Genomic DNA, 19,586 nt, shown 5'->3' on the forward strand with positions numbered 1-19,586 from the left:
GCGACGACAGAATGATATTGGGATAAATAAAAATATTATAGTTTAATCATATTTCTATACTTGGGTTTTAAATTTTAAAAAGCTAAGATAAAATTATAGTAAAATTAGTATTAATATTCAAACGAGTTATGGATTTAAGTGTAAATTTTCTGAATTTTTGATTAAATATAATATCCGATTGAATAAATACTGTCCTTCCGGTTTGACATATAACATTCTGGAAAGTTGTTACACTTCTTTAATAATTTTATTAGTTCATGGCGTTATAATTTAAACAAGTTGGTTTCCATTGTCCCCATTCGTCATTTGTCATAATTCTCGTCAACTACCGCACCCTGCTCTAGTAAAAATTAAGTAACTTTATAGTAAATTTTTATTTTAACAATAAATTCACTAAATTTTTACTAGAACAGGGTGCGGTAGTTGACGAGAGTTATAACAAATGACGAGTGGGGACAATGGAAACCAATACAAATTATACGCCATGAAATAATAAAATTGTATTATAAAAGTGCCACGACTTTTCAAAATGTAATCAAACCGGAATAACAGCATTCATATACGAAATAGTTGAGGCAAAATTGTTACGAATACCATTTTTTTTTAGTAAACTGCTGCTAATTCGATAGTCAGGGATACCATTTATAATAGTAAAAATAAGTTAAATAGTTGTCCTTACCATTTTATTAGCAAGGGAAACTTACTTTTGTTAGTACCAATAACTAATAAATTTTATAACAGATAACATTTAGTTAATTAATCTTACTAACAAAATTTAGGTATGCTTACTAATAAAATAGGTAATTCGATAAATAAAATACTTACAACTGCAATTATTTATTTAATATTATTCGCACGTTCAAAAAAATATGTTTATTATAAGGTTAATATAACTTTTTTGTTGTACCAAGTAAGATATAAATTTTATACTAAACTTATTTTTTGTATGATGCGAATAATAATAAACAAATATAGGTTAGGTTTATTGGTTAAATTGTTACTTACATTCAAAACGATCTACATATTCTTCGAAACCCCATGAGATTAATGACTCCCGCAAATCAATGGCACTTTTTTTAAACTCTAAAAAATAATTTATAATTTATATATAGAAATTGTATAATTATATAAAATGTATAAAAACATAAACACAAATGGCCACGTTCTCTAACGACATTGCTTGACGAGCATGAACGTGCTTTACAGTGTTGCCAACCAAATTGCTAAAACTGCCAACCAGTTACGCAATGTAAAAGTGAAGGCAGAGCACTATACGAGTCGTTGAGTAACTACAAAAATAATCCTACACTTGACTTTAGCAGTTTTGAGTGGCAAATGAAGTGGGAAATTTAAAACCATTTAAATTTATAGTTTTAAAAGTAAAACACTGCAATAAAAAGAAAACAGAAATTTACGAATTAATTTCTATTAACAAATCTAATATTTAATAATTATTTTAGATTTAGAATAAAAAAAAAGAAAAAAATGACTGAAAAAAGAATATATTACTTATAATAATAGCTACAAATAAGCTTTGACTTAATTTTATATTCTCTAAAATACCACAGAAATACAAGAGAAAATCACAACACTTTAGACATTATTCAATGATAAAAAATCTATTTTGCTTTGATTCTTATATTTTTAATATTTTTGAAATTTATTTACGTAATATTTTGACAGTACAATTAAATTACATTCATTAAATTAAAAAGAAATTAAAAAAATATTTTCTAACCTATAACATTTTCTAATGCATGCAATAAGACAATTATTTTATTAATTTTGTCACTTTTTGATTTTAATCTTACTTATTCTTTCACTTTTTGAACTTCGTTGGAATTTATTTAGAAAGATCGCTTTGTTTACTTTTCGTCGAAAATACTCGTGTCACACGAAATGTCCCGATGTTGTCAAGTACTGCTGGAATCATGAAGCGACCATTAAAATTTAGAAAATAGTAGCTTCACAATTCCAGCAGTTTTTAGTGGTAGTCACACATTTTACTATAATTTATTTCATATCAACAAGCTTTTTTAGAGTTTAAAATCTAAGTAAATATTATTAAAGTGACTTCAAATTTATTTCTCTATAAGCATAGCATTGTATCGTCTGCTTGTTGTTCCCTGAGATGCCAATCACTGAATCAAAATGCAACTGCGCATGCGTTACGCTAACTTTCTCATTGGCAAAAAGAAGCGCGCTTATATGAATGCTTTATTATAAGAAAATGTTAACAAAGAAATATAAAAATGTTTTCACAGTTGAATTGATTGTTTTTTTTTTTTTTTTTTGGTTAATTATAATACTTTCTAATCAATATTATAATTTTCTAAACGTACTTAAGTACTTTTTAATAAAAATATATACTTAATCGATGCACATGACTTATTTACAAATATTTAGAATTCTCACACAGAAATTTATATATAAAATTTATCTCTCTTTCTTTCTCTCTTTATATATTGAAAAAGATTATAGTTTGCGGACAAATCGTCTATTGCTGCGAATTATTTGCTTAGGTTTAGTTAATCCTCTAAAAGGGTTATAAGAATAAAAGTCTATCGAGTTGTCATACAATAATGATCGAAGTATTGGTAAATATTTATATTTTCGTTTGGAGAAATGAATGGCTAAAATTGATCTATAGAAATGCACGTGTGACGCATGTACTATGCGTTTTGGCGATAAATATTGATGCGCGCGTATAGTGTACGTATAGTGAACTATGGCCTTTTGTCTAAAACAGTGATCGTTTGAAAGCTCGCACAATCAGCGCCCCTTTATTTCTTCCTTACTTTTGCGGGTTTCAGAGAGAAGTGAAGAAAGACTGGTTGATTGACTTCCCATGGGACTTTTGGAAGACCACAGCTGATCCCTCTTGGCTATCTTGGCATATAGCCTTTACACGCCGACCCCTTGAGTCCTGGCAAACTCTATCGAACGTGACCAGATTATTTCGTTTCGTCCCCGATCAAAAAAAAAAGGCTTGGCTAATACCATGTGTAATTGAAATACTCTCTATATATATATATATATATATAAGATAAAAACTTCTAAATTTATTGTATTGGTTTTTTTTTAATAATTAGATGAAAATATTTATATAATTATTATTATTATTATTATTATATAATTTGTCGATCTTAATTAAAGCGAATCACGTTTTTATTTTCAAGAGGTTTTCAAACTTTGTCTCGCAGCGAATTAATAACGATAAGAGGACGTTGAAAAATTGTGGAAAACATACAAAAAAAAAAAAAAAAAAAGGAAAAGTGGCTTTAGGGTCGATGAACATTTTTATGAAGCTCAGTACGCGATTGGTAGTCGCGAGTATATATATATATACCCCTTCCCTGCAATCGAGGCGGTGTTAATTGGCGCGGAAGTAATTAAGAGATGGCCAACCGCCCCACAAAATTTCTGCCTCTCTCTCTCTCTCTCACTCACTCATTCATTCTGATGTTCAACCCCAAAGGCTAACGAGAAATGCTACTGTTATGCTTTGAGAGATGGATATAAGCATTGTGATTAATAATGAAGTATTCGCGAAAATCTTGGCATAAATTCGATTCAAGGTTAATCAAATTTCTCTCATTTGTATATATATATATATATATATATATATATATATATATATATATATATATGTAATTTTGAGTTTGTTAAGCGTTGAACAATTTGTCTCATGATGTTAATTCCATATATGTTAATTAGCTTCATTTTCACCTAAATTCATAATTACTTTATACTTTAATTCGCACTTGATAGTGTCTTTATTTTCACATCACTATCACTTCACGTAATTCTTATTTTATTTTGAATTCAATTAATTTCACTTCAGTTTATTAATTTTATTTAATTATCAATTAACATTAGTTTTATTTTGAATTAAATTAAATTCACTTCACTTTAATTTTATGTCATTTTCAAATAACATTGATTCTATTTTGTCTTCAATTAATATTCACTTTATTTTCACATCACTTTTACTTCATTTTTAATTCACTTTCATTATGTTTTGATTTCATTTTTACTTTATATTTACTTTACTGTCATTTTGTATTAGGTGAAGAATTTTATGTTTTAACTTATTAATTTGAAGTGATCATCAAAGAAATTGAATCACTTCAAATTATGTTAAAACATAAATTATGTTTTGTCATACAAAATGACAGTGCAGTAAACATAATGGGAAAATTAAAACAAAACATAATGAAAGTGAATTAAAAATGATGTGAAAATAAAATGAAGTGAATATCAATTGAAGTTAAAATATAGTTAATGTTAATTGAAAATGAAGTGAAATTAATGGAATTCAAAATAAAATAAGAATGTCGTGAAGTGATATAGTGATGTGAAAATAAAGACACTATCAAGTGCGAATTAAAGTATAAAGTAAGTATAAAGTGAAGTAAAAGTGGTGTGAAGTGAAAGTAATGTAAATTGAAAGTGATGTGAAGTGAAAGTAATGTGAAGTGAGTATATCAAGTAAATATTAAAAGTAACTAAATTAAATAACAAATAACACATGTAGAAAGTGAGAAGTAAGAAATAAGATGTAAGATATAAAAAATTATGAAAAGATACATATAATCGACCATTTGGTGCGTTTGTGTATATATATATATCGGAAGTGAAGGGAGACGGTGTTTTAATCGCCCCCCGTCAGTCGTAAACTACTTTGTGAAGGGTGCGGGAAAAATCGCGCCCTCGGGGCTAGACGCATCATTTTTTTTTCTTCTTCATACTTGAGCAACACGCGTATCAGGACGCTCTTTAACAAGGTGTATCAATCTCTTGAACTATATCCGACAGGACGATCGCAGACATATAAAAAGGATGGATCGTGGATCGTCATTAGAGCATATATATATATATATATATACGCGCGCAACTCCAGGGAGGTCACACCTGGCGCCCCCAGCTATGACTCCCCCCCCTCTCTCTCTTTTTGATTCAATGCTAAAATGATGAGGCAGATGTGAATCATACCCGCCATTATTCCAAATCTTCATAAAATATCCAAATCGATATTGCCCTTCTATCGTGTGATCGAAGTATATGTAGTCATCAGTGGACCACTTCCTGGTTTTTTCATGTAAAACCATTATTTTCCACTTTAATGCGTTTAACTTTTTAAAAGCTTACAAGTATTAGAATTATTAAAATGTTATCCGTAATTTTGAGGTTATTTTCGTTTCCTAGTTAGGGGAATTTGAAGTTATGGACATATAGCCTCAAAGTCAACGGTCCCTCGACCTATGTCCTTGAATTTTAAGGTTATAGGTTTGACTTAAGGACTTGAATTTTGAGGTTATGTTTGATCTACGACCTTGAATTTTAAGGTTATGTTTGGAAAGGTCCTTTAATTTTCTTTAGTAGTTTGTTTTTCGAACGCAAAAAGTAAATTTGGAGAATTTTCTATTTTTCCCTTTTAAGAAGAAATAAGAACGCGCGCCGTAAATCGATCGCGGAAGGAAAAAGTTCTTTCGCGCAATTACCCGCCGCCGCCGACGCTCTTTGGATGATGTTTGAATATGTATATATATCTATATATATATATATATATACGCATCCAGAGGGAAGTGCATTGGCCTTGGAGTCCTGCCAATAGATTGATAGCCCCAGGGTGATACTCGAACTTTTGCCACACATATATCGTATTACAGGAAATGACGTGACATTAGTGGAATGACTTCGCGAAGACGCGTTTGGCTCTATATATATGTGTGTGTGTGTGGTTTGGCATTGTGGTGAGATAGCATAATCATCCTGTTTCTCGAATGCCCCTCCTGTCATCGACTCCCGGTTTCTTATATTCACTATATATATGTGAATAAAATCACTCGAAAATTCCAGCAAATGAAAAACTACTTGAAACTAAATAAATCAAAATAACTGTATACAGAAATTCATTACTTATAAGAAAAAACAGACTTTGAATAGGAAATTTTACGTCACAAGAATTCTCACCTCTGTTTAACAAATGGTAAAACCACTCATACATAAGATGTCTAATGGTAAAACGCTAATCATGCGAAGATATATGTCGCTAATTAAAAGGCGAGACGCACAAAATCAGGCCAAGGTAGTCAGGAAAAATGAGTCTTGGTCAAAAAAAAATAAAAAAAATGGAGAATTATCCTGTTTTCTGCTATATAGACGCATCCGGTCTTAAGAATTATATCATATCAGAGTATATATAATATAAGGGAGACTCTCAAGACGCATATGTAATTATGAGCAATAAAATTAGCGACACGAAGCATATTAACGATAAAGTTGTACAACGACAAGTCATTTGCTGTCAGTTTATATATCGTAATCACTGCTTATATATATATACTTCTATACTTTGTTTCTTGAACGTCCCTATTTACCTTTCTCATTATACGCACCATATTTTTTTTGACAAAAAAAAAAAAATTCACGAAAAATTTATCAAAGTATCACTTTTGTACAATTAGTCCCCCGCTTTAAAAAGCAATCAAGTTGTTTCGATAAAAGAAAAAATTTTTAATAAGCTTGTTTATCAGTATAGAAAGAAAGTCAGTTTTAAAAAAAAAAATCAAAAAAGAAGTTTTCTTTTAAGGGAGATGACGACACTTTTTATATAATTATTTATTACTATTTATTACTATTTATTACTATTATTTATATTATTACCTTTAAAAACGCAATAAAATAAGAATAATAATAAAATGGTTACACATACCATTTCGGTTAGTGAACTATACTACTACTAATTCGATAGTCAGTGATACTATTTATAATAGTAAAAAAATCGGACTAACTAAAAACTAAAATCGAGGGTTTCGTACTTGAAGCGAACTTATTTGGTATAAAAACAAATGTTTAAAAAATATGTGTTGTATGGTAAATAATATATGTGATACAAAAAGGAAAAATTTTAAAAAGAAATTTAAGAAAATTGTTGCTTCTTTGGTATAAAAACAAAAAAAAAATTTTAAATATGTGCTGTATTTCAAATAATATAAGTGATACAAAAAGGAACAATTTTCTTAAATTTTACAAAATTCTTCCTCTTCTCCGCGAGAAACCAAAATTTTTATAAAATGAACCTAAAGAACCCCCTATTTTATTTTAGAGTTATAACGACTGAAGAAATAAACTTAAGCAAAAAAATCCACTGTTTCCACTTCTTATAATGTTTATTAAATTATTTCTATAATCTACACATAAAAATACGTAAAAATAGTAAATTTGAAGCCCTTTAGATAAAATTTTTTCCGTTATTGGGAGAAAATTCATGATTTTTTCTAAAATTATTAGTTTTTTCTTGACAGCTCCAGAAAAATCAACTCCAATTATCCTCGCTATATTTTTTTTGTAATCTACACATAAAAATACGTCAAAATATATAAATTTGAATCACTTTTTAGATAAACTTTTTTCGTTTTTTTGCGGAAAAATACATTTTTTGCTTAAATTTATCATTTTCCTTCAAAAATTTGATAAAAATTGATCATCAACTCTAATCGCGTTTACATTTTTTTCTTGTATTTTTCACGTAAAAATATAATTTTACTGCAAATATGAACAACGCTATGATAATCAATTCCTATCAGGTTCGCTATATTTTTCCTGTAATCTACACGCGAAAATACATATGTGTACCAAATTTCAGCTCTCCAGATAAATTCGTGTGGCCGCTAGGGGGGGGGGGTGGGGGTTACACGATTTAAAAAAAAACCGATATTAATAGAGTTCCGAACCGAGTACGGAACCCTAAAAAGGTAAATAGTTGTCGTTAACATTTTATTAGTAAGGGAAACTTAATTTTGCTAGTACCAACAACCAATAAATATTGTAACAGATAACATTTAGTTAGTTAACGTTACTAATAAAATAGGTAACAGATTAATTGCTTCGTGCTCATGCGTGCTGACCTCATGTGTGTCACTTATTTTGTGCGTTAGGAAAAACACCTTATTATAAAATTTTTGTATACCTACAAAACGCCAGTATGGACCAACTAATTAATTAATTATTAATTGTTCAATGTCATTGGTCATTCTAATCTAAATTTTATGATTTAAAAATTATTGAAATTAATTGAAAATAAATTAAACAATAATTAATTTAGTCAGTTGTTTTTAAATCAGCAAAATAAATTTTGGAATGATATTTTATAAAATTCTCAACATTTCATCAATTTGAATATTTTTCTTAAAATCAATAACATTTTCATCATATATAAATAAAAGATTAAATAAATATAACATAAAATGCCAAATAAAAAATAAAATTCTAATATTAATAAAATGATTCTTAGTTTCATGAATGATAGAATACTCACCCTAATGTTTACATTCCATTGAATTACAATGATAGAATCCCTCAAATGTTACGGCCCTTTAGTCAAGCCTGTCAACTTCAGTTAGATTGTCCATGTCATTGTCTCTCAATTTCCTTCCCGTGTGTGGACCAAATCTCACAATTCGAGGGCGCTTGGTATTTGCATCCCATGTAGTCGACACCCTGCTTCTTCCTTTTGAAGAAGCGGACGGATATGTATATCTATATATATAATATGCTTACGTAACAGACGTCAAAACATTTGTGAAATATGAGGATGCGAACGACGGAAGATCAATTCCGGGATGATGAGGAGGCACTAGTAGTAGTAGTAGTAGTAGAGAATCCAAAAGGAGGTTCATCTTCACCGTTATTGGTAGTGGTTTCGCTTTGTTAAAAGCCCGGTAATAGATTATGCATTAAACGTGTAGCAAGAATAGCAGAGATAGCACACACAACAATGGATCAGCCACTTGAAACTCCCAGGGGTATTCCGTCGTCCGTCATCTCTCCCCAACTTTTCTCAATGCTTTTATTATTATCGCCGATGGCACACCGATTTCTTAGCGGGTATATTAAACATCAAAATATTACACTGATTATTATTAATTAAAATATAAAATAAAAATTACATATTGCAACAGATAACAATCAGTTAGTTAAGCTTACTAATAAAATTTAGATAAGCTTACTAATAAAATAGGTAATTCAATAATTAAAATACTTATAATCGCAATTATTTCTTTAATATTATTCGCACGTTCAAAAAAATATGTTTATTATAAGGTTAATATAACTTTTTTTGTTGTACCAAGTAAGATATATATTTTTATACTAAACTTATTATTCTTTGTATGATGCGAATAATAATAAACAAATATAGATTAGGTTTATTGTTTAAATTGTTACTTACATTCAAAACGATCTACATATTCTTCGAAACCCCATGAGATTAATGACTCCCGCAAATCAATGGCACTTTTTTTAAACTCTATAAAATAATTTATAATTTATATATAGAAATTGTATAATTATATAAAATGTATAAAAACATAAACACAAATGACCACGTTCTCTAACGACATTGCTTGACGAGCATGAACGTGCTTTACAGTGTTGCCAACCGAATTGCTAACAACTGCTAACCACGGGAGTCAGTGAAACGCAATGTAAAAGTGAAGGCAGAGCACTATACGAGTCGTTGAGTAACTACAAAAATACTCGTACACTTGACTTTAGCAGTTTTGAGTGTCAAATGAAGCGGGAAATTTAAAACCATTTAAATTTATAGTTTTAAAAGTAAAACACTGCAATAAAAAGAAAACAGAAATTTACGAATTAATTTCTATTAACAAATCTAATATTTAATAATTATTTTAGATTTAGAATAAAAAAAAGAAAAAAAAATTGACTGAAAAGAGAATATATTACTTATAATAATAGCTGCAAATAAGCTTTGACTTAATTTTCCATTCTCTAAAATACCACAGAAATACAAGAGAAAATCACAACACTTTAGACATTATTCAATGATAAAAAATCTATTTTGCTTTGATTCTTATATTTTTAATATTTTTTTGCGAATATATTTTTGAAATTTATTCACGTAATATTTTGACAGTACAATTAAATTACATTCATTAAATTAAAAAGAAATTAAAAAAATATTTTCTAACCTATACAACATTTTCTAATACATGCAATAAGACGATTATTTTATCAATTTTGTCACTGTTTGATTTTAATTTTACTTATTCCTTCACTTTTTGAACTTCATTGGAATTTATTTAGAAAGATCGCTTTGTTTACTTTTCGCCGAAAAACGTTATAATTAAACATAATCAAATTATAAAAATAAATAAATGTCCAATTCTGAATTTTAATCATCGCAAAAGGACTCCTTTTTCGCAATGCAAAAAAATAATCAATGATATTCACTGTTAACTTAAAAGTACATATATCAAATTGCAACGAATTGATACCAAAAATGTGGATCAAATAAAAAATTGATACAAATTTTAGTATCAATTTGATACTTTCAACAAAACTGAATTTTTAAATATTTAAAAAATTTTTATATTGGTGATTTCATTTAATGAATGAAAGTATCAATTTTCATACATATATGTGATCTTAACGTATAAAAGCGGAGGATGAGATTCTCTTTAAAAGGTTATGGCGACTCTCGCATATAGGACAATATTAGGATCATCGTCTGATTATTATAGGCCCATAACATGTCAGGAGAATAAAGCGTAAAAATAATGCATGTAATCTAAAGCCGTTTGACCTCTTGGGTCTCCGAGTTTATATATATATATATATATACATATATATATATAATATCTAACCCTAGCATTACCAAAATCCCTGGGTGAAGAGGGAATGACGACGAGAGAGGCGACCATTACGAGGATTACGGCAACTCGACGTGACTCCACGTGTGGGATACGAACGTGTAATTTCACTATTACGGCTAATCTGTTGACATTAGACCGCGCCAGAGCAGAGTCTTCTGAAATTGTTAGGGTCCTCTCAAACTGTATAGTGGTCCATTATGGTAAATAGTTTAAACCATTTCAAACTGCATCTCTCCACAACAGAGTCGCGCGCAGTTAAACTCTCCATTTATAGGAGTGCACCGATTATTCTAATTTCTGTCTCTCTCTTTTGAAAAGAGAGAGAGAGAGAAGGGCGTTTTGGAAACCGTTTTCAGTATATCGTTAAAGACCTCGATTGGTTTCATAGCCCCGGGCACAATGGAGTTGAAAACAAAAAAATTAGGGGAATTGAGTTTTAAAACTGTTACTATAAATATACCAGTCGGAAAAAAAAGAAGAAGAAGAAGAAAAAGAATGTTTTAAATATTCACCTGCAAAGCGGATTTTGTTTATACAATATATGTATATTGAGTCTTTGAAAAATGGACACATCTTTAAATAAACATGACCATTTTGTATTCAATTATAAATATTGAAAGTATCAAGTTTCTTTGATGATGAATAATATTTTTTACACTGCAAATTTTTCTCTCACGTTGCCAAAAGGTGAAATTAAATAAACAAGGACAAGTGTCAATTCTTTAATTAAAAAAAAATTTTTTCTTTCGATTTCGAAATATGTTCTTCTGTGTTGAATTTTTTTTTTTTTTTTTTTGTATGCGGTCACATATGATTTGTTACGTCATTCTTGTCATTTCTATAAAGATATTTGAATAGTCATTGTCATTTATTTGATATTGATCGAAGACGACGGAAACAGTCATATAAATGTGTGACCTTCACGCAATTAAGGTAATTGAAATTTATTTTAAAAAAATTGTGACAATGTCCGTAGTTGGCGCTCCATTAGAGAAGGGATTTTAGAAATAAAAACATTTTAGGTTATCTTTGTAATTTTCGGATTGGAAATACATCAAAATTACCTCCTAATTGATATTTGCCTTTAATACATCAAAATATTCACTAAAAACTAATTTTTATTTTACATTATTAAAGTTGTAATCAACGTAAAACTATCAACCTACAATTTTTTTTGCCTCAAAGGTCCCTTTTCTCGTGCAGCGTCACTATATAATTATATAAACAGTTCAAAATGTTTTAAAACTCTTCTCATATATATATATTTTTTTTTTTGGATAAGAAACAATTTTCTGAAAACTTAACTTCCTTTATGGTAAAAATACCTAAAATAATGTTTCAATAAACGTTCAGACTCTCATTATTTATACATATATATGACCACAGGAACCCGGAATGAATATATATATATATATTCGTTAAAAAATGAAAAAAAAGTAAATGATGCATATAAAAAGACGGGAAATGACAAAAAATAAATGACCAGGACCACAAAATTACAGATGATTCTCGGATGGAAAAATTTCTTGAAAGTTAATTTCTTATGTGGGACACATCTACTTTGGTCCAAAAACCACTGATCTCAAATGTCCAACCTGAGCTAAATCTTGCTGATCTATTAGTAAAACTAAAAAGACACAGATTCGATCTGCAACATTGTATTTTTCTACTTCACTGATGCAATTATATAATTTATTCTTTTTGATTTCCATTTTGACTTTCATTTAAACTTTAATTTTCTATTTTTTGGTAAAAAATTAAAAGTTTAAATGAGAGTAAATGATAGTGTAAATAAAAGTGAGAGTAAAAAGTGAGAGTGAACATTATAATCAGTGAAAGTGAAAATAAAAATATACAGTAAAAATTATAAACAAGTAAATAGAAAGTTAAAATAAAAATACAAGTAGAAATTAAAATCATCAAAATCACAAATCCAAATGTCCTACGCCAGTGTTTTTATATATTGTGACGAGAGTATATATATAGGTACATATAGAGAATAGACAGAATGAATATAACGAAGTGTGAAGACGGTTAGGAAACTCGTTAGGTGGAATGATAAGTCGGAGCAATTTCACAGCTTGAATGCCGACAAACTAAAGGACAGAGGCGCCTAGAAACCTGTCTCAAAAATTTTTTTTTTTTCTCTTTTTTGAAATGTTATCTAATACTTATTAAGTGTCATGTTAGATCCAATCAAATTTGTTCTTCTCCGAATTATTTAAATTTCAATAATAGTTTTATAGTTCTTTTATAATATAAATGAAATTTCAGTTTTTGACCAATATTGCAATACAGAAACTAAAAAAAAATTCACTTGATTCTAATAAATATTTATTTGATAATAGCAAAGTAATCGATTATTCCGATCATAAAAATTTTTTTTTTGTAATTAAATTAAAAATAAATATTTTACTGACATTATTTAAAAATAAGAAAGTTTTCGGCGAAAATAAACAAATGGAAGCTTTATACATATAAGGAATGATTAATTTTGCAAAAAGGAAATAGAGAAATACAAACATTGAGGAAGGATGAGCAAACGGATTCATCTTATCTAAAGAATGGAGATGAACGAGTTGATGTTAGCAAGTCAATGTCCGCGCGGGAGCTTATCGTTCACGCGAGTGAACATGGAGGATTATCGCGGTCATACGGTAATGCAAGTTTGCAACAGAAAAAAGAAAGAAAAAAAAAAAAAAAAAAATTAGCAGGAATGCTATTCGGGTCGTCAGGGTCGGTGAGCAACCATCTCGTAATCGTCCTAGTGGCGACACGAATTCCGGATTCCATCCTACGAGTATGGAATTCAATGGTTCAGGTTCGTATATATCTATACATAAATAAAAAACATATATATATATATATATATATAAGAAAAGGGATACTTCTATCGCGATTTCGATTCAACTTCTTCCGGGAGTGAAAGAAGGGCGCAGATGAGAGTCTTCTATTGAGAGTATATATAGCGAGAAATCGGGTAAAGTGCGCTCTGAGGATCCCGCATATATACATACTTGTAGCGTCCGGTTGCTAGGCAACGCGCTAATTAGCTCACCCGGCTCTTTTGGAGTGGATACTCGACTATACTTGGTAACCTCTCTCTCTCTCTCTCTCTCTCTCTCTCACTCACTCTCCTTCAGCCCTTTCAGCGTCATATAGTGACAATCTCTGCCATCCTGGATCCAGGCGATCGTTAATTTTGCTCTTTGCTGATGGAATATTTTGCGCGAACCATCGACTCAATAACAAAATGATACAAATAACATAATGATATATATATATATGCTAAAAATTTTAACTTTTCTGTAGAAAACCTATTTTTTTCACGAAGTATAGTATAAAAAGTTTCACAATTCTATATATAGGTACATACGAAAAATTTTGATGATTTTTTTTCTTTCCAAAGTCGTGCTTAGTTAGCGATACTAGCGCTCTAGCGGAGAAACTGTTGCAACTCAGGTGAGAGACGAATGGCGGACCACGTAGATCTGCGCATGCGTTCTGGGTCTAACTAACGAAAAAAGGGAAAATTGCAACATTTTTACGTTAGAGGTACTCAAATCGCTATAAGTATGACGTAAAAGAGAAAAGAAAAACATCAAATCTTCAGTAACTACTTTAGCAATTTTTTGATAAGAAGTGAAATTCGATCAATGGAAGGTAAAGAAAACAGATAAAACAGATTTTTTTGTTATTTTGTCAAGTTGCAACGTTTCAATGGTTTGGTTTACCATCTTCTTCAGGCTAATTTATTAAACAAAACATTAAATTAATAAATACACAAAATTAAACACATAAATTGACACTAAATAATAAAAATACGTGAATATTTAAAATAATATTACATTGCAACTAGTCAATGTTAGAATCCATCTTTAAAATTATCGTTAAAAATCAAAAAAGTAAAACACTACAAAAATTAGATACGCGACAATTTTCGTCATTTCGATGCGAACATCAAGTCAAAATTGAATTAAAATTTGTTTTGGAGGAATACCACACGTGTTAAAAAAAAGGAAGTCAATGAACTCAAAGGTAAATAGTGTATAGAGGAAAAGACCTTCACGATTCTATTATGAATTTAATTTTCTAATAAGAGGGAAATACACGTTTTATTAAGAAGACAAATATCTTCTTTCTTATTAATTGTAGAATCGTTACTTAAAATATGAATCATTTCGGAAATAGAGCGTTTTTTATAATTTTTTTTCACGATCAAGTATAATGGTATTCTTTCAATCGAAGTCATGATCAAAATTTAGTTGATGTGCATAAACCACCGATTTATCGTTTTTATTATTTTTATATTCATTGATAGGTGTGTTACTCTCTAAATTTGAATCAGCTAAAATCCGCTGATTGGCAGCGAATAGTCGCTGATTGAAAAAGCTATAAGTATGCAGCTGCGAATCAGCGACTAACAACTATTTCAATCAGCGGAATACACTATTTTAAAAATAAATTTATCTTCCGACGAAAATGACCGACGTTCGCCGATTCGTGTTTCGCTATTTTATTAGCTGTATCCGCTGATTTGCAGTGAAAACTTTATTCGCTGATTCAAACAGTGAAATTTTAGCTAATTCAAATTTAGAGAGTTCAATAAACGTTTTGCTTGGCCAATGTAATTTGCAGGGCAACTCTTGCAATTAAATTTGTAAACAATACATTCGTTTCTTGCCGCACTTCTCGGTTTTATCTTTACCGAGTTTTGTTATAGATTTTAGATTTTTATTAACAATCCGAATGGAATGAATATTATGTGGTTTAATAATTTTTGACAACTTAGCAAAATCAGAATTGTTAAACGGTTAACAAATTTTAGGAATTTGTTTATAAACCAGGGATCGTGTTTTTTTTTTGGAATTCGAGTCTTTATTTTTAAATCTAATTTTGTTTAAACGGATTTTAATATTTTTTTTTATAAAAAAGGAGGGGGATAATCGTTATTTATCAAAATTGTTTCTACTTTTGATAATAGTTGTCTTTACGAAACGAATGGTGAGAAAGAAGAATCGCTCTGTCAACGAGATTGTATACAATGTTGATTTTTTGTTGAATTGGATGATTTGAGAAGTAATTGATAAGTCTACCTGAAGATATTGGTTTTTGGTACCAGTTATTTATTAATTTAGCAATTGTTGATGGAACAATTTCTGACTGTTGGTATACTTATTTTTGCGTTAGGAAAAACACTTTATTATACAATTTTTATGTAACAGTAGTATTGACAAAAAAAAAAGGCAAAAATATCTTCACCTGGAACAGCGATATATTTCTCTATAGAGTAGCGGAAACTTTCACTGTTTTAGTAAACCATATCGCTGATCTAGGTGCGTAGACTGTTTTGCGTGTAATATTTGAGCACTTATTTTTGCGTTAGGAAAAACACCTTATTATAAAATTTTTATCAGTATGGGCTAATTAATTATTAATTGTTCAATGTTCCATGCTCATGCGCACTGATTTCATGTGGGTCACTTATTTCAACGTTAGGAGGAAAAACACCTTATTATAAAATTTTTGCATACAATTTTTTCCAATGTCAGCAAATTGCTATAGTTCTATATTGCTAATAAGAATTTTTTGAGTCAACTTAATTTTTACTAACCCTAACAATTATTTTTTTTTGTATATTTTTACAATATATAACGTAGTAATTTTTTTTTTTTTTTTAAGGAAACAAAAGAAGGACTATATACAAAAGTACATAATAACCCGAACAGAAAATTTGCATTGACGAAGAAATAAACCAAGAAACAACAAAGGAAGATGACTCTTGACGAAATAAAAGCCGAATGAGATGAGCAAAACGGAAAGTGTTATTGGAGCAACACTTGAATTCTTCTAGTCATGTTGAAGTCGTACAATGCTTTCTCTCTCGCGGTTATTTATCTCACCCAAAGAAAATTCCCATGTCGTCAAGCTCATCTCACGTCCCATAAAGCAATATCCTCAATGTGTTTTTTTTCTTCTTCTTCTTTTTTTTTTATTCTTTCACTAAATTCACCTCAATATATACGCACGCCATACACGATGATGCAGAATGTGGATCAACGATGGCGCAATCAAGACTCCAAATGGATCCATCTCATTGTCCTCGCGTCCTGGTCCGCATCATCATCAGTATATATATATATAAGTCTTTTGATATCGAGCTCTCTTGCTGGATGTTGTATAGCTTCCTTTTTCGTTTCGATCTTGAAGCATCTCAATTACGTGCGAATGAGTGCTGCTTTTGGAACCATGTAAATACACACGCCATTACACACCTTGAAATGAATCGATACATTCATGTAATAAGTTTGAAAGTGACGAAAAAAGAGTAAGAGAGATAGATGCTTTGTCGGTATATATAGTAGCCAAGTGTGAGAAGAAGGCGTTACTTTGTCGATCGAGAAATTCCATTTCGATAGTGATGTGCAAGGTTCGCACATATATATTATATCTTTTGCTGTTCGCACGCGAAAGAGAAAAACGCCGATTATAATTATTGTTCGAAAAATAAAATTATTATATCGTTGAAAAAATGACAGTGCTCTATTTTTGAAAGTTGAAAAAAGGCAGAAAATTAAAAAAAATATTAATGGGAGGGTATACTTAAATTTTCAACTATAGTAAAAAATTAAACAAAATTAGTTTTTTTTTGCAAGGAATTCAATGGTTATAAAATAAAATGGGTCAAAAAATATCTTATCACAAAGTTTTATAAGGAGGTACACAGAAAATTAAAAGGCATTAAAATAAGCGTTGCAGCTTATTTTAATGCCTTTTAATTTTCTGTGTACTCTGTGGGTACATTCGAAAAATTTTTATGGATATTTTTAAATTCTATTTGGCGTCGTGTTTAGTAAGCGATACTAGCGCTCTTGCGGAGAAACTTTTGCAACTCAGGTGAGAGATAAATGGCGGACATGTGACGAAAAATATGAAAGAAAAAATTTTTTTTAAATTATGTTGAATTAAAATCTTTTGTTAAATAAATACTATTTTCAGTTTTAAGTAGAGCTGTGCAAATGTCAAAAATTTGATTCTCTCCATAAGAATTAACCTGGACTTGGTTCGGTTCGAATTTCGAGTCCATGTAAAATTCGAGTTATTGCACACCTCTAGTTTTAAGGTTATGTTAAGGCCTCCATCATCCTAAAATGGAAATCTTACTAAGGTGAATTCAGTGGCTAAATTACACTATTTTATTAATTAAATATCACACTAATTCAAATTTAGAAAGCAGAATTTACTAAACAAAAAATTTCCTTATTCTAACAAAATTATCGTCAGTAAAAATATTTTTTAAATAAATAATAATTTTAAAATTAAAAAATTTATCGTACGCTTCCTTCACTGATTACACCATATATAAATTCCTCTTTGGAAAAATAAGGTCGTTGCCATTATTATTCAAGAGCGCAATTCTATTTTATCCCTATATATATATATATATGAATATGTCGTAAATTCCTCGACAAAGCAAGATTAATGAGTAAATTTCATATTTTATAAACATAATCATATTAGCACGATAAAATTTGGAATTTCGTAAATATTATAGAGCGTGGATTTTTTTTTCTATATATACAAGAGGCAATTAATTTGTGAGTAAGTAATTGACATTTATCGTTGAGAGTAGGTATACGCAACAGAAGTGCGTTTTAATTCAAAACGTTGTATATATATATATATATATATATATATATATATATATATATATATATACAATATATATAGAATTGACTCACTCGCGAATACAAAATAATAATGACAAATACTAGGGATTAGGGAATTTTAATAAATTAACCTAATTTACATAATATTTTATCATATACAAAAAAAATTGAAATAATTTAATTAAAATAATAAATATATTAATTTAATTAAAAGAAAATTTATTTTTTTTTTAAATAATAATTAATTAGAAAAATAATTCTAATAAATAATAAAAACATAACAAATAAATTAAATGTAGTGCAATTTTAAAATATAAAAATTAAAAAAAAGGAAGCCAACACTACGCGGTATTCCCAAGCGGTCACCCATCCAAGTACTAACCGCGCTCAATGTTGCTTAACTTTGGTGATCGGACGAGAACCAGTGTAACAACATGATGTGAGCGTTGACTGAGAATCTAAGTTTTACAAATTATTCAAATAATTGACTGTCAGGCAAATCCTTTGTTTTTTTTAAAAGAGCTGACAAAGTGTATTGAATTTTAAATTTATAATCCAATTATTATTATTACTATTATTATTATTATTATTATTATTATTATTATTATTATTATTACTATTATTATTATTATTATTATTATTATTATTTAGCACTGATTCGTTTATTAAATGAATTAGTAACAGTAATGTTTAATTTTTAGTCAAAAATGACTAATTCATTAGTTAATATAATTTTTAGGTTATGTTACATGCCTAAAAAATTAGTAGATTTATGTTTACCAAATATTTTAGTAATTTTTTTAAAAACTATTAGTTAAATTTTACTGTAAAATTAGTTGTTTTCTACTAAAAATTAGTTATTTTCTACTAATTGAAATAGGCCCGATTCGTTTTAGGTTTTAGTAGTAGTTTACTACATAGTTAGTATTTTAGTATTTAGTATTTTAATTTAGTAGTTTTCTACTAATTCAGATTTAGAGGGTATTTTTATATCTTTTTTATATTTTTATAAATTTTCTTTTAAATTATTTTGTTTTTTTTTTTAATTATTAAAAGGCGGATTAAATAAATTGGATAAACTCTTTAGGATAGTTAATAATTCTTGAATGACTTCTTGTTTCACCAATTAGTAAAAAAATAACTAATTATTGGATATACTCTCTAAATTTGAACTGGTAAAAAGTGAGCTACTAATTTAAATTAGTAAGAATTTTTACTAATTTTTAGTAAAAAT

At 28.9% G+C, this 19,586-nt stretch overlaps 1 protein-coding gene and 1 non-coding gene across 4 annotated transcripts in view; both read right to left on the reverse strand.

Moving 5' to 3' along the window:
• The window catches only part of LOC127283956 (zinc finger protein basonuclin-1-like), a 528,269-nt gene that overhangs the window by 349,020 nt on the left and 159,663 nt on the right, over positions 1-19,586 (reverse strand). The window lies entirely within an intron of this gene.
• Positions 18,686-18,803, reverse strand: LOC127284029 (5S ribosomal RNA). The gene has a single exon (XR_007843425.1). It is a non-coding gene; the product is annotated as a 5S ribosomal RNA (ribosomal RNA).

Source organism: Leptopilina boulardi, unplaced genomic scaffold (assembly GCF_019393585.1).
Source record: "Leptopilina boulardi isolate dan_hultmark-lab unplaced genomic scaffold, ZJU_Lbou_2.1 LbouV2_316, whole genome shotgun sequence".
Classification (NCBI taxonomy): domain Eukaryota; kingdom Metazoa; phylum Arthropoda; class Insecta; order Hymenoptera; family Figitidae; genus Leptopilina; species Leptopilina boulardi.